This window comes from Onychomys torridus, chromosome 4, assembly GCF_903995425.1.
Source record: "Onychomys torridus chromosome 4, mOncTor1.1, whole genome shotgun sequence".
Lineage (NCBI taxonomy): Eukaryota > Metazoa > Chordata > Mammalia > Rodentia > Cricetidae > Onychomys > Onychomys torridus.
In genome coordinates, this window is record NC_050446.1 from 34829247 (window position 1) to 34855538 (window position 26292).

Here is a 26292-nt window from a genome sequence, read left to right on the forward strand (position 1 = left end):
TTTAGTGCTTACTTACTCACATTTCCATTTTAGATTTGTGATTGCTCAATAGCTTTGCTTACTACCTAGCAAGTTCAAGAAAGCTATTCCTCAGCTTGACTTCTAACCTCCATTCTAGAAAGCCATACTAGCCATGTTCATTTAGTCAGTAGCTTTCAAACATTTTTTTTCAATAGCAGCAGCAAAAGCTTTAGGTTCTGAATTAAAACCGTCATGTAAAATCCCAGCAGAAAGGGCAGCTATTCTAGAAAGGACTTTGAACTGGGAGAACTGGTTCTCTTAGACTTACGTAGCTTGAACATAGGAATATTACTTAAATGCCTTTACTCACATTGCTACCCTGAAAGATTTAATTAACAAAAAGTGTTGCCTGACTTTCTTTTCAGGGTTGTGCCTCTTGGATGAGCCCATGTTACTACTTTGAAGTAGTAACACATTATACGAATATACACTAACTTCCTATCACAACATAAGCTTCTGCAATTTGGCTCACCTATTTGATTTTCTCCCAACAGATTTACCTTCCTAATTACAGGCACTTCCTTGCTAACAAGCATGTTGGATTCCAAAATTTAATTTGCTAATCAGTGCTTAGGAGCTCAGCACACATTTTCCCTTAGAAATGATGTTATAAATGGAATGGTTCACTTCTAAAGCAGTCTTCAAATGACTCCAGAGCCTACAATGTAGTTCAAACATTATACATTTGCCATAAAAACAGTTGGAAATATTGCAATATAAGTAATTCAAAAGGCAACATAAGAAAACAAGATAATGTTATTTTTGTGACCAGTGAGTCTACTTAAAAACGAAGTAGATATGAACATTTGTAGAGATCCCAAAGAGAAATTTCTGAGTCCCAAGAGTTTTAGAAATGGCCATTACTTGCTTTTTTATTATGATTGATAAAGTTCAAAATCTAAATTGTTCTAGTTGGGGATTATATATGCATTTAACAATTACCGCTAGGGTCAACTCATGGGGGCACAGTCATGAGAAAGGGAACAAAGGATGGCTTGAAAGAATGTGGAAAATGAAGAAATGCAGGAGAAATATCAGAAAAGTTAAAAAGAATGTCTGAAAATTGTCCAGTTTTAAAATGTACTTTGCCTTAGTTTGAGTTTCTATTGATGTGGAGAAATACCACAACCTCAGAAATTTTTATTAAAAAAATATGTAATTGAGGTTGGCTTATAATTCAGAGGTTTAGTCTATTATCATCATGGCGGGAATCATGGCAGCACACAGGCAGACATGGTGCTGGAGTGGTAGCTGAGAGTTCTCCATCCAAATCCAAGTGTACCAAGAAGAGAGAATAACTCTGGACCTGGCATGAGCATCTGAAACCTCAAAAACCACCCCCAGTGACAAACTTCCTCCAACAAGACCACACCTATTCTAGCAAGGCTATACCTCCTAATGATGCCACTTTCTATGAGCCAATGGGGGCCATTTTTATTCAAACCACCACATACCTCAATTTTTGAAATTTAGTGTGACTATGAAAAACTTGGAAAAGAAAAGGAAAAGCTGAAATGATGTAAACTCAACTCTGGGCTAGGCAAGAAAGAAAGAATTTACATGAGTTCACCCAGTTAAAGCTTCAGAAATACACCTTCCATAGAGAGAAAAAGTTCATAAGCTGGTCATTCATAGGGAAGAGGGTAGCCCATCCAGCATGCAGGAGGGAGGGTTAGTCGAGTCTCTGTGTGGTAGGGAAAGACAGGAAATAGAATCAGTTATATATCTGTCCCTTGGTATGAGCTACCCATTCATAACTAAATGTAGCAACTCTAGAAGACACTATTAAAATAGCACTAACATCGTTTGAAGAAAGAATTAATATATGGTAAATAATTAGAGAAATCAACCAAAGATGAACATAATAATAGTAGTATACATAGTGGATTGAGAGATTTCATACTTATACTAGAAGTGGAAACTGTTTTCTATTCAAATAGCAAATATTTGTTGTAACTCCTGTTACTTGCAAAGACCCAGAGGACCTTGCCCGGAAGGCTGCTTACTAAAGGAAGGGCAGACCTGCTGTCAGACAAAGCCTTCATCTTTAAAGTTCACATGCTAATAGAGACATTCTTCCACAGCCTTTACTGGTAAGTGCCCAATGTTTCCTATCTCTCATTTCTCATGGATTTCTGAGTCTTCACTCATCCCTTCATCCATCTTTTCACCATCTATAACTTGTCTCTTCCTCTCCTCTCTTTAAATGCTGCCATTTCTGGAAGTTCTAAATTTGGTGTTCTTATCGTTTTACAAATGCTCCGTAAACAATTTCAGCCACACTCACGGTTCCAAGCACCACCTATAGACTACATTCTACACACTCACACCCAAATCTTTCTCTTGCCCAGACTTCTCCTCAGATTCCAGACGTCTACATTCAACAGCAAGGCAAGCCAGAATGTCTAGATGAAACTTATTTTTTCTTTTCATTTTCAAAATCATAGTTCTAATCATTTTAAAACTTGAAGTGCATTTTAAAAACAGTCAGTTTATAGATACTCTTTATATCCTTTTGATATTCATCCAAGAAATTAAAGTGAAATAATGTATTCTTTACTTAAATACTTATATACTTTCTCTAGTCTTAGCATTGTGAAGTATAATAAAGAATTTGTAATCCATTTGTTTTATAATCTTTTTGACAAAAAAGCTTCTAATGAATTTGGAAAGTCAAAATCAACAAAGACTCAAAATAAATTGTGGGTGCATTTTTCTTGTCCATGAAGTTTACCTATAAATGTCTTCCACAGAGGGAGAATTGATCAAATACACTCTTAATATTTTGTTTCAAAATGTTACCTTCAGTACAGCTAGATGTACAATGGAGACTTCAGTTGCTTTACAGTCTTATTCCAGAATCTGCCTGTTGTTACCTTTTGCTATTATTTATTTATTTATTTATTTGTCTGTCAATCATCTATCTATTTATTTTACTTATTATTTTTTAGTTTTCTTCTCAGACATTTCTGAACTTAGAGGGATTCACATGTGAAAATGTCTGTACTGAAAAGTTGCCCAATAATCATTTTTATCTATAATAGTGACAGCTTGACTTTTCAATGCTGAGTATATTAAAACAATGAATTAAGAAAGGCTCCATTCAAAGTGAGAGTTGTGGTATTACAGAGGACACTAGCAGAAGGGAGTGTCAGTTGAACCAACCTCCAAATTTCTACATTTCTTTTGATTTCTTGTTATTATCCATCCATTACCTATTAGATCATTCTGCTAAAGAAGATCCAAGTGCTTGGATAGCTAAGCTGACTTTCTATTACTAATAATGTAAGCTTCAGACTTCTTAAATTTGAATATGTGTGCAAGAAAGAATTTTTTAGAGTCCTTTAACTGATTTGGGGGTAACTTGGGCTCATCGTATGCTGGCCTTGGTAAGTTATGTGGAAAGGTATTCTATTCCTGAGTGGATGAGACAGAAGAAACATGGATCATGAAAGCTGAGAGTTTGACTACTATAACCTGTTTTGTTACCCTGCATCTGCAGGAACTTTGCCAGAGCAATTGACCTCCCCAAGCTGTAATATGTATTTTATAAAGTCCTTTATGTAACAAGACTAATGCATATTTAAGAGTTTCTAGTACACTGCTTGAATCTTAATAGATGTGCTGGAACTTTCAAAGTCATGGCAGGCAAAGAAGATATGCAATAATTTCTAGAATTTTGACCTCAAATTTTTCCCCCAAAGCACCCCACTGCTACCATAATGGCTGACTATTTCGCTAACCTCATTCACTTTTTCTCTTGCTCACAACCAACTATCTACTTTCAGAAATGTTGTTAACTTACAAAAAGAGCCTTCCTGGAATTGCCTAGTTAATCCCATCTCTCCCTATAACCTAACTTCAAGATCACAAATTCTGGAAGGCCAACTATATTCACTTAGAGCAACTTAGAAATGTCTCCTCTGGGCCTCCATCTCCTGTCACAACCCCCTTTTCAATTTTTAGTCTGAGATGAAAGTAGGGACTTGATATTATATTGATTTTTGCTTCTCCATGAAGCATACCTCAGTCTGGAGCAAATAGTGGGTATGTAATAAGCACATCTTTGATTAACTGATGAATAAGTAAACTAAATTGTGCCACACCTAAAATATGCTCAATATTAAACAGATCTCCTTTTTAATGTATATGTTTTGGAGAGACGGGTGGGTTATCTTCTAGCATATTATTCAAAATTAGTTTATTGCTGGTATAAGGAAAGAATTTTCCCTTTCTGGAGTGATGCTTCTGAGATAGTGGGAGGTGGATGAACTGGAGAAAGACTAGAAGGTATGAAAAAATGGAATGTTTCACTATTCTTCTGGGGACATGTCCTTACAAGCAACATCTGAAACACTGGACAAATTATCATTTTCCTCTTACCATTGCTGCTGAGTGCATAAGAGTATATGTCCATGCTCTAAACAGAACTGGCTTGTTGGAGCAAGGTACACATGGTCTGGATATGTAAAAATGCTTTGAAGGATATAGAAAAATCAACCTTGTAGTCAAGGTACTTGCAATAGAACAGTATTTTGCCTGCGCTAATACATACTTGAAACTTTTAAGCCTCTAATAACTTTCCCTTGGATTCAGATGATTCAGCCCAAAGAACCAGGTTCCATGTACTACTGAGACAGGCTACTTATCTCCTATAGACCTGGACTCATTCAAAATCACATTCTTTAACAATGGTCTCAAATCATGTGACCATGCCAAGGAAGGATTTTGCTGTTTTTACTGAACTGACCTGAAGTGTAGCCATTACCCTTCGGTCCTAGGAGACAGCAGAACGACCTTCAGGAGTGGTTTGCAGGTGTTCAGCACTTAGTAACGTGGATCCTGTGGGATGTAACTCCACAGAAATAAGCAGAGCCAGGCCAGAATTCCTCAAATTTTCCCAAAAGGTTGAGTGTGAATTGCTTAGAGGCCCCTGATAGTTTCATCTTTACATTTGTTATGCACTTGGCAAGAAAATGCCCCTTTGTTTTTTTTTTTTTTTTTTTTTTTTTAAGGAAAAAAGAGCAAAACCAATGGCTTCTCACTCATTTAGTTCCAAACTTTTTCAGTCAATAATTTGTCTATTGAAAGGGTCTTTCTTTTCCTTTAATCACAGACTTGACCCTAAGAAAAGGACCATAATATTGAGTTTCTCTATGTGAATGTTCACTGCCAGATAATTCAATTATTGTAGAAAATTATTTTAAACATTAAGATGCACAAAGTTCAGTTTTTCTGTTTCTGCTACTATCACCAAGCTATTGATAAGATGTCTAAATTTATTGCAGAATAATTCTGCAGGAAAAGAGATAAAAGGTTCCTGAATAAAATATGAGGCGAGAGCTGTAAATTGTAGCAATGCATATCATTTCATTCAAATGTAGGAAGCAATTACCATCTGCTGTACTCATCAGTTCCCTCCTTTATGACTTAATTATATGTTTAATGCTATCAGATCAAGGAAAGGGCACAATAGATGAATGAGTGAGAGAAATAGAAAAGATTCTGCAACAAGACAAAAGGCAGCTGAAAAGTTACCTAAGAAGAGAATTGATTTCATTTGTTGGGAGGGAAGTTAATTTAAATAGTATATTCTATCATCTCCAGTGGTGCACTGAGATAATATAAATCATGTGTTTGTGAATTTGCTTCATACAATTTTAACAAAAGCATTCAAGTTTCTGAAAACCGAAGGTCTGCCAGTTTTGATTTATTTATGAAATGGGTAACATTTACAAAGGAAGAGCAGTGACTGACAACTAAAGCATTTAAATCATTATTAACAGTCCTTGCTATCCGAGTCGTCAGAGGTGGAGGAAAGGTTGACAAGCTCTCTGGGTTCCTTGCTATCTGATGGGGAACATCAACAAAGATTCTGGCCTTGGCTCTTTCAGTCTTGATGTCCCCAGTGAAGCCACTTCTTTGTTTTGACACAATTTGGCAAGGGGACATGTCAAGCAAGGTGAGCCATCTTTCAAGAAAGAAACTCACACAGGGTTAAGTATGTATGGTTGCATTCCCCAAGGTACATTTCCACTTCCAGGAAGTCTATTGAGGACTTGGGCAAAAAGGAAGCATTGACCTCTTTGTTAGGTATCATTTTATCGGGCTGAATGAAGCCCAAGATAAACTTCTTAAAGTTGGCCCTGAGTTCTTGGCCTGTTAGTGTTATATGAAGCATCAGAATTTAACCCAGGAAGTTGTTTGCCATATAACATTGAAATTTTACTATAACTCATGTGTATCTGATTCTTTTATTTCTTCGAAGTTTGATATTTATTTGACATAACTTCAGTCCTTTCATCTTTAAGGAAAATTTGCTTCAATACAATTCTTTCTCCAGTCTTCTATCTTAATGTTGTAGTTGCTCCTACATGCCCCAAATAAAAATGGGCTTGGTCCACAGAGAGTCAAAATTACTCTACTTAAGCTTCTCAAGAAGACATTTGTAGATGGTTATTAAGACCAGGGATAGAGCCAGACAGATCTCTGTGAGTTCAAGGCCAGCCTGGTCTACAGAGCGAGATCCAGGACAGGCACCAAAAACTACACAGAGAAACTCTGTCTCAAAAAAACGAAACAAACAAACAAACAAACAAAAAACAAAAACAAAGACCAGGGATTCCCCTAAACGCTATACCACAACATGATTTATCTAATCCCATTTTCACATATATGTAGAAAAAATCCTATCATGGTCTTGAAAAACACATTTTATATAGTGTCTGAATTTTCCTTTTATAAATTATGTATAACCAGAAACCTTGAGTGTGGCTCCAGTGCTTCTGAACAATACCTGTTTGATTTTGTCATTTAATGTCAGCATGCTCTATTATTAATGATATAGGAATCATTTGATATAAATAATCACCAGCCTTTCCACAGCATTTTCTTTCTAGTTTTGTTGTCCTGAAGTGAAGCAGACTGGAAACTTTTTTAACTCTCATGGTGGGAAGACTGGAGACTCAGACAAACAAATGAGCAGTACATGGTCAGACAGTTCCATTTTATTTTATTTTATTTTTATTTTTTTGCTTCTTGTTACCTAACATATTGACTTAGACTCAAATTGAATTGTCTCATCCTACTAACATAAAAAGTTTACAACTGTGTTGCTTAAAAGTAAGCAGGTGGGATTTTATTGCTTTCTTTTATTTGTTTCTTTTTCTTTTATTTTTTGTTCTCACACACAGACTCACACAGACACCTTAACAAAACTTGGGTTCTCAAAGGCCTAACACACTACAGAAGTATCTATTTATTTAAAGCAGCCATGTAGCATTTTGTGGTCCAGGTTCTGGACTATATCTTGCAGTTATTTGGACAGGCAAAGGTGATACAATCAGTGTGTGTTCTATGTAATTTCCACAAGACTTGGTTTCTGTATTTGTCCATCTTCAGTTGATTTGGATTGGTTTTCATAATAATAAAATATTTTTGTACTAATCTATCTAATAACCAGTGTTCAAGGTCTGAAACATGGCTTTCTAGATTGAGAAGTTGGTACCAATGTCAGTTGTACATCAAAGAGGCCCAGGCAGGCCAAGCCAAACTATGCCCTAAGACAAGTTCCCAAGGAAACATGAAAGTATTTCTGCTGCCATCCTTGCTAAAGTCTTTATCTTCCTCTCTCTTTCTCTGTCTCTCTCTCTCTCACACACACACACACACACACACACACACACACACACAAACAAACACACACACACACACACACACACACACACTCCTTCCTGTATATTTACATATGATAGTTTAAAATATAATATGGCATATATACTTATACACATATATATGTATGTGAGAAAATACATACAGTAAGAATATATGCATATATGTAGTAAGAAGATAAGGAATTTATCTAGTAATATACATTTTGATTGATAAGTCATAATCTTACACATATGAGAGGTACAATGTTATGTTTTTATATATAGCTACAAAGTAGGATTATTAAATCAAGCTAAGTAATATATGTGCCATTTCTCTTCCCTAGTGCCTTAATAGAACTACCTATTAGCATATTACAAAAATATTGATTTAAATCTTTCTACAGTACCACAAGATCTTGTGAGATTTTTGTTGTTTTTAATATTATTTATTTATTTATTTATAGAGGTTTTCTAATGGAAGTACCTTACTTTCAAGATTTTGCCAAGAAAAGGAAAACTCCCTGACCTGGTAAAGTTAATGTTTTCCTTCCTCAATAATGATAAAGCATTTTACAGAACTAAATGGCCTAAATGAAGATGTAGCATTTGCTCATCCCCAGAATTTGGAAAATAAAACCTGTGTCCAAATATAAGGCATCCTTCTCTCAGCCCACACACGCAATTAAGACAGAAGCCAAGCTAGGCTGAGCTTCCTGACCTCTTGAAAGCCTGGAATATTTCTCACAAAGCCTCTCATTTCCAAATAACACCCAGCACCATAGCTTACTGCAGACTGTTCTTGAAGAGCTATATAACCTATCTTTAAAATGTCTTGCATTTTCACCTGTTCCCAAACAGTAAAGATCCTTTCCACAGTGCAACATTCCTTGTGGGGAATAAGAAAAGATGGTTTTTTTTTTTTAATCAGAGTTAGGGCTATCCTTAGGGGAATTAACAAGATAATTTCCTAGGAGTATCTTAGAACCCTAAACTCTCACATTTTAGACACTTATAAGTCAACTATCAAAACATTTGAAATGAAAGGAAAACAAAGAAGACTGAGTATAGCAAAGGACGAAAATGGCAAGCTTAGTCATTAATCATGAAATCTCACCTTTCTGCTGCTAGAAAGCATGAATCACAAACCAGGTGGAAATACCTTCAAGTCAGTGACACAAGAGGCATCATATAAACAGACCTGGTGGCATTAATCATCACTCTTTGGATGTTTTTCATTTCAAAAGGAATGAAACAACAGGTCAAAGAAACTCAAACTCAAAGCAAAGGATGAAAACTGATCTGATTTCATGGGACCTCATTCATTCCCACAAAAACCAAGCATTGAATGTGGCAAACACACCTGACACTATGTCTAAATGTCCCTTACTCTAAGAACCAAGAGTCAGTTCAGAAGATAAACTCCACAGTGGATAAGTACACCAGTATTTCATAGTTCTTCTGAATGATGTGTCCTCTGTGAAGGTTTTCAAGTAGCGCTGGGCTTCAGGACCCCATTTGTCACACAGGGAAACAAAATGTCATGTATGGTAGTGACTCGTAATTCTGACTATGTAACTTGTTCTCTCTGAATCTCTGCTCCCCCATCTGCAATATAAAAGAAAGTTGAGCAGATGGTCATGACTGTCCCAGATCTATACCATCCCTTTTCAAGAAAATTTCCCTGTAAATTCTCCTCTATAGTCAGAAGTTTTTCTGGATCTGCCCGGCCCTGCAGTCAGGATGGATCTCTCCCACCTGTGTCCGGCAGCCACTTAGTCACAAGTAAACACACAGAGGCTGATATTAATTACCAAATGTATGGCCTATTGGCTCAGGCTTCTTGCTAGCTAGCTATTATAACTTAACTCAACCCATTTCTATTCATCTATATGTTGCCATGTGGCCGTGGCTTTACTGGTCTGCTGGCATGGTGCTTCTTGGGCAGCAGGCTGGGGTCTCCTCCATCTCTGACTTTCTTCTTCCTGTTTCTCTCTTGGATTTCCTGCCTAGTTATAACCTGACTCACCATAGGCCAGAGCAGTTTCTTTATTAACCAATCATAGCAACACATATTCACAGTGTACAGAAAGACATCCCACAGCACTTCTCAATATGGATGACAATTTTACTAACTTACAGTGACATCATTTTACCCCTGAACTGGCCTGTTCTATCAAAAAAGCCCAAATAATTCAATTTTGGCCATCTTCTGTCCTCTACGCATTCTTCTATGAGTATACACCACATTACACTTTTAAATACCCATCATTATGCCAGTGAAACAGGTGAGAGACTGTTATTCAAGAAAGGTGGTGAAACTGTCCTGAATATCGACAAAATTCCCCATGCCACAGAGAAAGTCCTAGCTTTCACAGTATGATTTCTTTTTAGCACTTCACAGGGTCAGTCTGCTCAGATATTGAGAAAATGGTACTCTGGAGTGGTGGTGACACTGTAACTCAGTGGTATGGTAGTTTCTGAGTTCAATCCCAGACCCTGCAAAAATAAAAGAATAAATAAAGGATGATTATTCTATATTTAAGTGGTGATTGCTATCCAAGGCTACTTAGCATAGCTAACTAGAAGAACTTTGCCTGAATCCTACAGGAAAGATGGAAATGAGTCCAGAATTCTCTTTCTACATGTTCACTAAAGAAGTACAAATTTCTATAATAAATTGTCTTTGCTATCCCAGGGCGGAAGCTCACACTCCTAATTCTAGAATTTGGTTAGGCAGAGGCCGGCAGATCTTTGTGAATTTAAGTCTAGCCAGAGCTACACAGTAAGAACCTGTCTCAAAAACTTTCTCTGGCTTTGCTAAAGTGAAGCAGAAACAGACTGTGTTTAGGAGTATCTTTAGATGCTACTAGGTACCCCTCATAACATCCATATTTGACTATCATCCTACAAGTTTCTAATAAAGAAAGATTAGAAACTGTTCAGTGTGTGGTAGGTTGCAGATATGAAGGGAGACAGTACAGATGCCAAAGACAGCGGCACACAGTGACCTATAGGAAAAGACTGGATAATTTCAGAATGCTGCCTGCTAGTCAACTTCACTCCTTTAATCACTAAACTCCATTTACTATCATACATCAAAGAGATTTTTTTCCTTTCCTTTTAGGGAGTATGTATTCTCTCTGTCTCTGCCTCTGTCTCTCTGTCTCTCTGTCTTTCTCTCTGTCTCTGTCTCTGTCTCTGTCTCTCTCTCTCTCTCTCTCTCTCTCTCTCTCTGTGTGTGTGTGTGTGTGTGTGTGTGTGTGTGTGTGTGTGTGTGTGCGCAGGTGCATACACCTATGTGCAAGCATGCTAAGACCAGAAGATGACTCTGAATGTCATCTCTATTGCCCTCTGCCTTTTTTGCTTTTGGTTTTTTTTTTGTTTTTTTTTTTTTTTGAGATGGGGTCTTTTATTGAACTTGAAGTTTGTTCTTTCAGGTAGGTTGGCTATGAAGTCATCTTCTAGAATCCTCCTATCTCAGCTCCATAATACTGGGGCTCCAGACACACATGGCCATGCCCTGATTTTATGTGGGTCCTAGGGATTTAAGTTAAAGTGGTTTGTTCCCACAGCAAGCTCTCTTACCCATGGATGACATCTCCAGCCTCCTGTCAGCTAAATATTGCTATTAACTCGCTTGTGAGGTGAGAATAAGCTAATGGTTTCAGATTAGTAAGAAGGCTCAGGAGAGAAAGAGCTTGCTGTGCAAGCTTGGTGACCTGAGTTCAACTCCCACAACCCACATCAAGGTGAAAAAAGGAAAACCAATGCTGCAGTTGTTCTTTGACCTACACACACACACACACACACACACACACACACACACTCACACTCACACACACACACTGTGCTTGCAGATTAATAATAATAATAATAATAATAATAATAATAATTTTATAAAGAGTGTTTTCAAGAAAAATCTAGAACACCTCACGCAAACATCTTACTGTAGATTAGCATCACCTCTTTTCTACTATGTAAACAATTAAGCTTTTCCATAAGCCTAACCATCATGTCTGAAAAAACTAGTAAACAAGGGAGGAGATTATGGTTGACATCCCTATAAATGATGATGGAGAGCATGTCTTGCTATAATAAGCCCACAGACATGTGACAAGCAGGAAAGTCAGCATGGCATTTGCTTCACATCAACAACATTGAATAACATGCAAACTGGTTTTTGTTGTTGTTTTAATACAGGAATCTCTCTTCTTAGAGGGTCTGAACCTATTGAGTTACCACAACATTGCTGCTGTGCCCATGGTAAACTTATCATGGGGTCAAAGAAAAACATGTTCCCGCTGCACTTAGCACCAGAGTGGAATGCCACAAAATGAAGATTTTGGTATCAGAGTACCAACTTCCAGCAAGGCAAAGAAAGAGACTTCACTGTTAAACAAATACCTTAGTTCCCTTAGGGTATCTCCAGAAAATGTGCACAGCAACCACAGATAATGAGATATGCAACATATGCCTAGATGTAATGATGTGTATATGTGATGTTACAACTATCAAACCTGACTCGAAAATGTGTTTATGAACTATGAATATTCCAAGAAATACAGGAAAGTAAGGATGGCATAGAACAGGGTGTTTAAATATTGTGTTAGATGAGAGCATGAATTGTTATGATTTTCCTCAATCAGAGACTTTTATTGTTAATTGCCTAATTCTTTTATGTGACTGTGCTTAGATCTTGACTCATTCATGTAGTTCAACAATTATATCCAAAGAATATACTACACTACATATATATCTTTTACATTGCATTTGTTTAACTCTTCAAAGCTGTGTTACTTTGCCTGTCTAAAACACCTGATGGTCTAATAAAGTGCTGAATGGCTAATAGCAAGCCAAGGGAAAGGATAGCTGGGGCTGGCAGGCAGAGAGAATAAAAGACTAATTGAACTCCAGGAAGAGGATGATTGAAGACTGAGAAAAGGAGGAGGACATCAGGGGCCTGCCTTCCAGCTATACATACAGCAATGGAAAGAAAGAAAGAAAGAAAGAAAGAAAGAAAGAAAGAAAGAAAGAAAGAAAGAAAGGAAGGAAGGAAGGAAGGAAGGAAGGAAGGAAGGAAGGAAGGGAGAGAGAAAGAGAGAGAGAGAGAGAGAGAGAGAGAGAAAGAAAGAGAGAAAGAAAGAAAGAAAGAAAGAAAGAAAGGAAAAAGTAAAAGCCCAGAGGCAAAAGACAGATGGGGTAATTTAAGAAAAGCTGACTAGAAATAAGCCAACCTAAGGCCAGGCATTAATAAGAATATGCCTCCATGTGATTTATTTGGGAGATGAGTGGCCCACAAAGAGCAAAGAACTAAAAGAGTAAAAACAACCAATAACACCGATATATGTTTAACATCACAGATGCCGTTAACAAAAACAGAGAACTGGAAAGAAAATAATATGGGTATTGAGATGTGATTGTGTTTACTTAGTTCAGGAAAGCCTTTCTGAGGCATTGATATTTAAAAGAGATTTAAATGAACGTGAAAAGCCAAGGTCAAAGACACAATGGTGAGAAAATGGCTACTTGAAATCTACTTAGGACACTAGTGCCACATGCCATGTTTCACCATACTGGTTCTTAACTAGAGTATATGTGGCTTCTACTCTGATGTCCTGTTTTGTCACAGAGGAGAAGAGAGTTATCAGGAAGAAAGGATTAATGACATGCCAGAAGTAGACCCTTTTTCAACCCCCCCATTAAAAACTTTATTGAAAAATCAAAGAGAGAAGAAAAGGAAAATCCATGAACAAACAGTATAGGGTGGAAGGAACAGCAAAAATATGGCACATCAAGATGAAAGCAAAGGTATTATTTTGTTCTTAAATATAACTCAAGATATATTGGTGTAAATGTGTTTAAGATAAAGATATAATTGGTAGGATTTAAAACAGAAGCTCTCTCTTTTAAATCCTTTCAAAAGACAAAAGCAAACAAAATATGGTCCAAATAACAAGAGAGAAAACATAGGAAATGGCAAAGAAGCTCAGAAAATAGAATCTATAAAACAAGATGACAGAAGTAAGACCAAACATATCACTTATGACAATGTATGTAAATGTGTTGAACTCCCCAATTAAAAGGCAAAGACTTAGGTTGGAGTAAAAAACAACATTCAACAATATGCTGTTTACAAGAGACAAACTTAAAACAGTATAATTTGGAAAGGTTATAAATAAAGGATCAGTAAAGACATCTCTGTAAAACACAAACAAAAAAGACAACAGAAGTGACAATATTCATGTCAGCCAAGGTAGAATTAAAGCTAAAAATCATTAACAATACAAAGAGAATTATAATCCCCTTCTAAATCCACTTTTAAATGTGTTAAGTAGAAAAGCATCAAAATATTGAAGGCAATAACCTAAGCAAGTACATTTAATCAAATTATAGTATCAGACATCATTTCATCTAATCAATCATTACCAAAAAAAGATGAGTAGAGAATTTGATTCACTTTAAAATTCTCAACCCCCAAACAGAAGATACACAAGGAATCATTTTAAAATGTTAATACTCAAGGGCATGGAGAAACTAAACATAATTTTCTAATGTTGGAATGTTTTCCAAAGCACACCTTCAAAATACAACTCAAACTTGTAAAATGTGAAATGCAATGAAATAGAATTTAAATTTTGTTTTAAAAGCATGCAAACAATATAAGAAGCTTAGCATTCCAAATACTACAGCAAAGAAGAAACACAAATTACTACTATGACCTGAAAAACATAAAAAACAATAAACTAATGTATTGGGTATTTAATTGTGAGGGTAACTTTGTTAAGTGCCTCCTGTATACTGAGTTATTTAATTCCCAGGAAAAACAGGAAGTTAGAAGAAGGAGTTGGAAGAAAATGGAAAGTAAATGAACTCCAATTAGAGGAAACAATTTGAACCATGAAGCACAAACTAGAAATGAAAAAAAAAAAAAAAAACAGTACAGAGAAAGCAAGATACTCACAACATCTCCCAAATTGTGGTTGAGTGACATAGGAGATAATATCACCCCAACCACAACATTTGGTTGGATTCTTAGGAAAAAGTGAGTCATTATAGTTTTGTGAGCAAGAAAATGATATCACCATAACTATGTCCATTCTGGAAACAGTTATTGGAAAGATAGATAAGACTAGTGCATTACTCAGACCGCATCAGAGCAGATTCTTTCTGCAGTAGATGGTAATTAACACAGAGGCACACAGTGGGTGAGGGTGCAGATAATAGGAGACTTCAGAGTGCTCAGCCCCAAATGGGCATACACATCACACCCTTTTCCCAGTGTAAGCAGGAGATGTTGGGTGGTGACAGGTGAACAAATGTTTTCTGGATACAACAGAGGATCTACAAATATGAACTCAAGGCAGTTGTGACAGCATATGCAAGACTCCAGCCAGAATAAACCCCACCACAAAGGAGGGTAGTTGCATAAAGTCCCACCCCTAGCTGAGGAGCTGTTGATAGCAACTGGGAGAAGAGTTAGTTTTCTTTGAGGATTTGACTCCTGGGAGGTTAAACATGCTCCAGCAGATGGCTAAACACCCAAGAGTATATGGACAGCATAAATTGGACTATATGTGTTTATAAAAATGAAATGACACAAAGTTAGGTAGGTCTGGAATAGGGGATAGATCTGGAGGAGCTGGGGGTGGAGAGTGACTACGATCAAAACACAAAGTATGAAATTCCCAGTAAAAAACACAACCTTAAAAATGAAATAAATGAAAGATGTCCATAGAAGAAGTCAAAATGAAGTTATGGTGAAGGGGATAGCATAGGAAGAGTAGACAAAGAGAGAATGCAAGAGATAGATGAGCTCTCCATACAGAGAAACAGTGGTCAGAGCTGGAAAGCACTCTGAAATTACATATTCCTTTCAACCCATTCATTGGCTAAATTGGAGCCTACAGCCATGAAATGAATTGTTCAGTGGTTCTAGAAAGTGTTAACAAGTGAGACTAAAACCAAGATAAAGTTTTATAAGTTTCCAGCTTATTCATTTCCTCATTAACTTGGCATATTGAGTGAGAGAGAGGGGAAGGATTTTCAACCCAGTGGTGACATCCAAGACAGAGGACTTAGGAGGTATATTGTATCTAGTCCTGGTCCTAGAGAGACGTAAAGATGAACAGAACTATCAGCCAACCTTTTCTTGTTCAGAAACTATGATCAATTGTTGTAGGAAAATGTGGGGTGGATTTGGTCGACTCCGACTTCAATATTGTGTTTATATGTTAGTGTTCTGACTAATGAATTAAAAAATGTAGCTTTTATAAATATTTAGACACTAAATATTAAATTTTCCTAAGACTTTAAGTTACTTCAGCACCATGCTGTGGCATGGAAGTAAAGGCTATGTGCAAAATATGTGCATGTACATGCAAGAATACATGTGCACCAACACATAAACACTGATACTTATATTTTGATTGTTGTATATGTAGATTATTGTACTGCTGTGAGCTTCATAGACATTGACATAAGCTTCATGGGTGGCTTTTGCCATTTTCTTCCTGCACACTACAATCATTTAGAAAATATGCTTTCTGAAACTGGATGTACTTTGTCAATATGCATCCATGGCATCATTCTTCAAAAGATTTTCAGTGTTGGGCATTAAATTCAGGACCTCACATGCTAGGCAAGCACTCTACACCTGGGCGTTTCAGGCCCCTTATTTATTATAAAGGATTGGTATACAAAACACAAATCCTAAATGTAAATGATTAACAGATCCTGCAGGGAGATCTTAGTTTGTAAAGAAGGAAAAGTCAATGGCCAATTCAACATTGCATCACCATAGCAAACACAAGAGAGGCATACACAATTATGTCAAGGAAATATGTGGGATGCAAAACATTCATAGCTCAGCTTTAGCTTTTCCCTAGATCATTTATCTATTTGTTTTTTCATGTTTCCCTTTTGTTAAACATAGATTCTTTTCTCATACAATATAATTTTAATACAGTTTCCTCTCCCTCTCCTCCTCCCAGTTCCTCCCCAACTTCTCTCTGATCAGAACTGCTCCCTTTCTGTCTCATTAGAAAAGAATAGGCTCCTAGAAGGTAACAACAAAACATGGCAATACAAAACATAGTAAGATAAAATGAAAACCATGATATTGAAGTAGGATCAGCCAAAACAACAGAAAAAAAAGAGCCCCAAGAGAAGGCACAAGAAACAAACACCCAGTCATTTACACATTCAGGGGTCCTGCTTACCTACATTTCAACTTTTTGAATATGTTTGAGACAAATGAGTCCCTTCCTTTGGTGTTCCATTTATCTTCATGTTAGAAAGTTGTTAAAACTTCCTATATATATATTTTGTGCAACTTCAGAGAACCCCAATGCTCACTAAATTCTGAGTATACTTCAGGTCAGAAAATGTTGGTTGCTTTTTAACCCCCTTTCCCACTTCTCTAATACAAGACATCTATCTGCTTTCCCCTGTGCAGGACTTCTTCTCACTCTAGAATGCTCCTGTGAATACTCATGGGCAGGTTCCTCCAGTGAGCCCACCATAAGGAGACCACTCCAGATAAATATGCTCAGAATGAGAGACTTTTACCAACATATTTCTGACAACAGTCTCCCATGATGCTCTCTGGGTCAGAGTCCACATGTTCTGCATGAATCACTGACTGTCAATGTTGACTTGTCAACAGATTTCTGTATTTCTGCCTTGAATCACTAAGGCTTCCATGGTTTGCTGACTTGGTGGCACTTCTGCACTTGGTGGCCACATGGAGTTCCCTTGGCTTACTTGTTGCACTTTTGAAGCCATTGTATTCAGATATGGGCCCTGCTCTCCCTGTTTCTTACCCTAAGCAGTTAGTACAACCTTCAGGGCCCACAATCAATATAAATGCTCTCTTGCCTTGTAGAAATCCCTAGTTCTTTGTAGCAAAGATTTTAACAGTAGCTTTACTTATTGATAATTAAATACATACATTGACTCACTTTTTTCAGAGAATTGTAAGAACACTTATCTACTCTATTTCAGTTGATGAGACTTAAAGCACACAGAAATAATTCAGTAGCTATTTGATGACAGAGTCAGGACACCCACCCAGGACGTTGAATCTTAGTCTCTTCAGCTAGATGATGAAGAGAATTCAAAAGGGACACATTTTCCCTCCCTTCCTATAATTCCTGAATCAGTCTGGGAACTCTGGAACTTTTGGCCAGTTATCTTTCCCATACAAGGCGTCCCCCACACCACAAACATTTTCAGTCAAATCTCTATAATCTAGATCTTGATTCTTTACCCAAACTGATGGACATTTATTCCTGTGGTGAGTTCAGAATTCAAGACCCTTCTGGTCTCGTTCGTCAGGAGGGACACATACATGGCAGAGAAGGGTTACCTGCCCAGATGGTTCTCAGGCCTGGCAAGTTCTTCCTCCCACTGACTGGCTGTTAATACTCCCAAGATGGATCCAAGTCTTCTATGGTTGATGCTGTCCCCCAGGGAATCAATTTCTACATGTCTGACAGAAGTTCAATGGATGAATTTAAATCATTTGTTACGATTTGGAGGGGTGGAATATTCTTTTACACTGTCTAAATATATGTTACTGTGATTGGTCTAATAAAGAAGCTGACTGGCTGAACAGGATAAAGTCAGGCAGGAGAGCCATATTGAGAATAATGGGAGGAAAAAGGGCAAAGAGAGGAGTCTTGAGCAGACATAGGGAGAAGCAAGATGGGCATGCTGAACTAAGAAAAGGTACCAAGCCAATAAGGCAAAGCACAGATAAGAAATATGGGTTAATTTTAAGAGTTAACTGGTAACAAGACTGAGCTATGGGCCAAGCATTTATAATTAATATTAAAACTCCATGTTAGTTATTCAGCAGCTGACAGACAGGAAAGAAACATCTGCCTATAGATAGTGGCCAAATATTTGGCAAGAATTTCTACATAAAACCTGAGAAGGCTTTTTTTTTTAATGTTCAAAAATGGAACTAAATGTGTCTTCCTAGTCTCATGTCTCACATGGATTGTGGGACAGAGAGGCATCTCCTGGCCACTGACTGGCTTGAACTACCAGCATGAGCTAGGCAAAGGCACTGCATGGCACATTCAGGGTTTTGCTCTTGTAGACAGAAAAGGTTAAAGATACACAGAAACAACAGATTCTGACAAAAAAAAAAAAAAAAAAAAAACCAAACAAATTAAAACCAAAACTAAAACCAAAACCAAAAACCAAAACAAAAGAACAACAAACCCTCTAAATGGGTCACAATGTCTTAAAAATATTCATAGGCTTGGAAGAGAGAAGAAAAGGGGTATATAAAAATAGTTTAAAAATAATAAAGTCCTTAAAAAGGGAGTAAATTAATAAAAAAAAGAAAAGCCACATATATAGAGAGCCTGGATCCTGTATGTTATTTTTGCTGTCTTTGAATTTTTTGGCTGCTAGAACACACTGGATTATGAGGGCTGCTACATTAAAGCAACTTAGATATTTTGAAAATGTCTTGACTTCAAAATTTAAGTCAAAATGTGTGTTGCTTTGGGGGAGCTTATGCTTTTATTTCCATGGGAAATAAGAGGCTGTGGATTCATTCCAAGTTAAAGAAAATCAGGTTAGATTGAGGAAGACCCCCCCTGGAATCCCAACTACAGACATAAAGAAATAAACCTAGAATAGCTACAAGACATTTTATGTATGTTTTATCTGCTCAAACCATAACAAAAAACATCTTTGGCTGACTGATGTACAATGCACAGTCTATACTTGTATTGAAGTAGGTATGTATGTTACCTTTAAAAGATTTTGTATTTTCAGAGCAAGGGGACCAGACATCAATGAAAACAGATGGCCTAGTTGATCCAGCATCCAGAACAACTTCAAGGAAGCTAACTGAGATGAACCAGCCTCACAGAATGCTCCAGCCAAGACCTAACAATTATCCTGAATTTTTTCAAGGTTTATCCAAAGATTACCAGTGCCCCTAAAAAACAGGAAGTAGTCTAGAGAACATTCACAATCCAAAAAGATAGGTTATGTATATTTACTACCATTCAAAGGGGGTTGGATACAAATTACAATTGATTGGTCATAGTTAAAACAAAAAAGCTAAACAAAAGTTAAATTCAAAGATCTACTTCTAAAAGAAAAAAGGGGGATATGATATGGAAATGATAGGACAAAAGGATAGATTATTGAATCTAATTCAAAAACCAACTATATTTTATTATTTTAAAAATATTTTACATTGGTATGGATTTTGGTTTACTGATACAAAGTTAATGTTATTTTTACTATACTATATGTATGTTTCAACTTTTATTTGGAGTATTGTGATTATGCAACTCATTTTAAAGTGTAATACATAATTTAAAATACAGATTAATAGTTATCTATAATAGTCAAGCTTATAGTCATATTAGGTAAATTTTCAAGGCTAAACAGATATAGATACATAGATAGATAGATAGATAGATAGATAGATAGATAGATAGATAGATAGATAGATAGACATAGAGAATATGGTATTTAATATGTTTAATAACCTAAGACTTTTTGTGACAGTGAGACACCAATCTACTTCAGAGAAGATGATGCACATTGAAGAAACTCCATTCATTTTCTTTATGTCAAAAGCTAGCCATTTGGGCAAAGAAACTGCCCTTGTTTCAACTACTGACAGTACACTGTCCAAACTGGTCTAGCAGGACACACACACACAAAGTGTCTGTCAGACTTTGACAAGACAAGATAGAACAGCCCTTCAAAACTCTCTGCTTCTCAAAAAAGTATGTCAAATATGTTAGGCCTGTAGGCCAGCATTAGATGCTCCAACATCACAGAAGAACTTAGAGTTGCGGTCCAGACAACCAGTTACCACCGTCATTAGGAAATATTTCACCCTTCTGGGGTCTTGAATGAGTTGAAGACTAGATAGTCATAGTTAAAGTTTTCCTTAGTTATGATAAAAGGTAAATTAGGTATAAAACTTTAGTCACAAAGATAAAATAGATGATAGAATATTTTCTCTAATTTTGCCAAATAAAAATGGACTTGATATTGTAATTCTTACTTGATAACTATTTTTGTTGTGTATAATCTTACTATGTTAAAGTTAAAACTTCTGTTTGAATTAGACAAAAGGGGGGTATATGGAATATTCCTTTACACTGTCTGACTATATGTTGCTGTGATTGGTTTAATAAAGAAACTGACTGGCCAATAGCTGAACAGGATAAAGTTAAGTGGTAGAGCCAAGCTGAGAATGATGGGAAGAAGAGTGAAGAGAATTGTGAGCAGACACAGAGAGAAGCAAGTTGAGCATGATGTACTGAGAGAAGATACCAAGCCATATAGCAGGGTAGATAAGAAATATAGGTTAATTTAAAATGTAAGAGATAGCTAGTAACAAGCCTGAGTTATTGACAGATTATTTACAATTAATATTAAGTTTCTGAGTAACAATTTGGAAGTGGCCATGGTGCAGAAAACCAACACCTACACTTTTGATTGCAACAAAATCAAAATGTAAGCCTAGATTTATGTAAGTCCTGACCTTACATAAGAGATGGGTTTCATATTTGCTGATAAATTTCTAAACATCAATAGAATTTACCTAGTTAGCTTTGTCTCCTAAGATGATGTAAAGGAACACACAACCCTAAAACTATTAAACCAACAATGGAATGATGATGATTTAAAAATACTGTGCATATAAGGAAAGCATCAAGTGCATTATTTATTAATTTTATATTATTATTCTTATATAGTATATTATAAGGCAGGCATTTTTAGTGATGTTTGACAAATAAGTACTTACAGTTTAAGTATTGACAATTGAACTATTACTTCTAGTTTCTAGCTGATGGTAAAATAACAATATACAAAGAAAAGTCTCAGGAGCTACATAACATAGTTGTTAATCACAAGCCTTTCAAGAAAAATACTGTCCTTGGATGTCCTGGCATCTAATTTGAAAACCATCATAGAGCACATATGATATGGGCCATCCTAAATAAAATAGAGGAGACAACATGCTAGACCTAATTCAGGGGCTTGGGGACATTATTCCTTGATTATATATAAATTTCTGATATAGCGTTTTAACATCATACTAATACAAGTGACTTTTTAATGTTATCCATTTTTGGTATATCTATTTTCTTTTTTTAAAATTATATTTGTGTTTTAATTTTACATATCAGCCATGGGTTCCCCTGTCCTCTGCCCTCCCACCCCCCCCCCCACCTTTCCCCATCCCCTCCCCTCCATTCCCATCTCCTCCAGGGCCAAGACTCCCCTGGGGATTCAGCTCAACCTGGTAGATTCAGTACAGGCAGGTCCAGGCCCCTCCATCCAGGCTGAGCAAAGTGTTCCTGCCTAAGCCCAAGGTTCCAAACAGCCAGCTCATGCACTAAGGACAGGTCTGGGTGCCACTGCCTGGGTGCCTCCCAAACAGTTCAAGCTATTCAATTTTCTCACTTAACTTATCCAGAGGGCCTGATCCAGTTGGGGGCTCCACAGCTTTTGGTTCATAATTCATGTGTTTCCATTCATTTGGCTATTTGTCCCTGTGCTTTTCCAATCTTGGTCTCAACAATTCACACTCTTACAATCCCTCCTCTTTCTTGACAATTGGTGTCCTGTAGCTCTACCTGGTGCCTGGCTGAGGATCTCTCTATCCACTTCCATCAGTTATTGGATGAGAGTTCCAGCATGACAGTTAGGGTGTTTGGCCATCTGGTCACCAGACTAGGTCAGATCAGGCTTTCTCTCGACCATTGCCAGGAGTCTTCAGTGGATGCATCATTGTGGATTTCTGGGGACATCTTTAGCACTTTGCTTCTTCCTGTTCTCATGTGGTCTTCGTTTATCATGGTCTGTTATTCCTTGTTTTCCCTTTCTGGTCTTGATCCAGACCCCACATCTGACAGAGGGCTGATATCCAGAATATATAAAGAACTCAAGAAATTAGACATCAAAATGCCCAATAGTCCAATTAAGAAATGGGCTGTAGAACTAAACAGAGAATTCTCAACAGAGGCAGCTCAAATGGCTGAAAGACATTTAAGGAATTGTTCAACATCCCTAATTATCCGGGAAATGCAAATCAAAATGACTCTGAGATACCACCTTACATGTGTCAGAATGGCTAAGATCAAAAACACAGAAGACAGTTTATGCTGGAGAGGATGTGGAGCAAGGGGAACTCTCCTCCACTGCTGGTGGGAATGCAAGCTTGTACAGCCACTTTGGCAATCAATATGGTGCTTCCTTAGAAAATTGGGAATCCATCTCCCCCAAGACCCAGCTGTAGTACTCTTGGGCATATACCCAAGGAATGCTCAATCATACCACAAAGGCATTTGCTCAGCTATGTTCATATCAGCATGTTTATAATAGCCAGAAACTGGAAACAACCTAGATGCCCTTTAACTGAAGAATGGATAAAGAAAATATGGTACATATACACAATGGAGTACTACTCAGCAGAGAAAAACAATGACATCATGAGGTTTTGAGGCAAATGGATGGATCTAGAAAAAATCATCCTGAGTGAGGTAACCCAGACTTAGAAAGACAAACATGGTATGTACTCACTCATAATAGGATACTAGATATAAAACAAAGATGACTAGACTGCTACTCACAACTCCAGGGAGGCTACCTAAAAAACAGGACCCTAAGAAAGGCACAGGGATCGCCCAATGACAGAGAAATGGATGAGATCTTCATGAACAACCTGGATGAGAGTGGGAGTAATGAAGGGCAAGGTTCAAGGGAAAGAGAGCTTAGGGGAGCAGGAGATCCCAGCTTGTATATTTATTTTCTATTGCCACAAAAACACATCACAGCCACCAGTAATATAATGCATTACAGTTCTGTTAAGTTTGGCATGGGACTCTCTAGGTAGCCCCAGGTATTCCTTTCCTAGAGTAGAAAATCCAGGGAAGAGTCCATTTCTCACTCACTGTGGGCTGTGGGCAGAATTTAATTCATGTCATGAAAGGGTGGAAATGCACATTTCCTTGCTTCCTATAAACTGAGATTCCCAGGTCACCTTCTTTCATCTTCAAATCCAATGACAAGTGTAGTCTCTAGTTGTATCTCTCTGGCTCCTGCTTTGACTCTAAGGACTCAGATTAGATTGAAGTCATCTAAATAATCTTTCATCTCAAAAACCTTGGCTTTAATAACATTTACAAGACCTTTGTTTCCATAAAAATGGACATACTGATAGGTTCTGAGGGTTAGGGAATCTTTGAGAGGCTGAATTATTTCTACTATGCTTGACTAGCAAGGATGCTGGGTACCACACAGATCTCTACATTACATTGTTTCTCTTCATGTGTCTATGAAACTACTTTGCACAGCACCCTGATTTAGAGGAATGAATTTATGGTCATATATATTCTTACATAAAGGCCAGAATTGTGTGGTATCTTTCTCTGGCTTACTCTACAGGTCAGTGTTTACAGGTTTACTTTGGCTCCTTGGGTACAGAGAAGACATTTTTATTCATCAATGTGTTCAAGATTGTGATCTTTAAGGGGAACTGTGCAAACAACCATGAAGTCCTAATATCACCCTGGAAATGCAAAATGTTGATCTTTACTTTCAGACTTCAAATTGCTTATCAGGCCCTATAAAAGACAAAGTAAAGACCATAAAGACACGCATACAGCATTGTTATCTACAGACAAGAAACCAGGAGAAAAGGAAATCACAACACAATTTTGTCAGCAAACATTACTCAGAAATTCATTTGTGGACTCATTTTTGAGCGCTTACTTTCTTCTTTCCACTGCTTGGTCCTATTCCCCTACACAAACCATTAATTTAGAAATATAAATAAGGCTTTGGAAGCTGTTCTTAAATCACCAGAGAAAAAGAGGAAATAATAAAGAAAATCAAAACTAAATCTGCTTAGATAATGACAACGGGCAAGCCATGAATTAAGCATGGTGGAACAGCAAATAAAACATGGCTTCCAATATAAGCCACATTCCAGGCTATGCATTCTCGTTTGTATTTTGTAGTGGATGTATGTGATTCTATTCTTACCAGGTTGTCTTTGAGCAGGAAATGCCCCAGAAAATGAATATTTGTCTGTGCCTAAATTGTGGTAGCACTTTGTATACTGATTTTTGTACAAAACACTGATTGCCCCATGCAATGTAAATGGAGAACTCTCTAAGAAATGTGCTAGCAGGGGAAGAGAAAGAGTCCCACAGTTTTGGAGCTACATCCCTTTTTATTTTGGTAAACAAAGCACACAGTCAAGGAATGACTGATTAAAGTAGATGATAATCTATTGTCTGAAGCATGGATGTGGTGAAAGTAGGGTAGTGTTAGATCAAGTAAATACATTAAAAATACTAGAGGGAAGAAGTGGATTCAAGGACACCAGATAGTTAAAATATGCATGTACATTTTTATTTGTGAAAAACAGTATAATAATAAATAATGTGGCCATGAATGTGAAAAAATCATATCCATAGTAGTTATTCCTATGACTAGGATGTTTCAATATTATACTCATAGATATGTCAGAGCTTATTATACTCTATGTTGTCTGGAAAACTGTATGATGATAAAGAAAACAGGTTTTCCAACTAGACTTTGACTGAACTCAGGTCAAACCCTCCCTGAATTTATTAGGCTTCTGAGATGGAAGAAGCTCCAACAAGAAAGAATATTTAGAATAACTAGCAGAATCAGCCAGAATACAAAGGGCTAAATGGACAGTAGTACTGTCACATTGTGTGTCCAATGTTCCTTTTTTGAATTGATTTCTCCTGACTGCATTAGAGCATGGTGGAGTCTACCTCTGAGCTACAAAAATACTCTTTTAGTGGCTTCTCTTTAAGAAGGCTTTGAAAATATCCCTAGAGAAGCCTGGACTCCCACCTACTAAGGTAAACAAAGGACCCATGAAGGCTGGGAGGCAGGGGTTTCCTTTTCTTTCCTCCTCTACTTACCTGCTTTGTGCTCACCATTCTGGAGCAGAAAAAAAGACCCACACAGAAAGCTTCCCTCACTTCCTCACTCCCTCCCTTTCTTCTTTCTCCCTTTTCCTTAGAACCTCCTTTCACAAAGGGAACATTTGCTTTAGTCAATAATTTGTGGAAAACCAAGAAGTGTTAAGATTTTCTATAAAATTAAGATTCTGCTGCAATTTTGGCTGCCTCTTGACAAAAGCTGCTTCTAATTAAACCTATTATTGAAACTAGTTTTGAAAACAATGGGGGTCATATTTTCTTTGGCATATCTACACAATTGAATTTGAGCATCTCTAAGCAGAGCCCACACCTTTGCCTTCACTGTGGTCCTTACTAAATTTGTACAATCATGTGTCAATCTGAATTGCTTCTACCACTGAATTTATTTGCTTGCCCTCTGAAGATATGAACTCTGGTTAAAATTTCAAGTGACTTTTCTTCTACTTTACATTTAAATTCCTTTAAAATTAATTCAACAGCTATTTGTTACACACACACATATATATATGTATGTTCATACATATGTATGTTTGTGTGTCTCATCATGCTAGACAGACTGTAGAATATGCAATGCAGATAAAACTTAAAACCTTACATGAAAAATTGATGAGAGCAGTAATATTTCGCACAACCTTACTGTG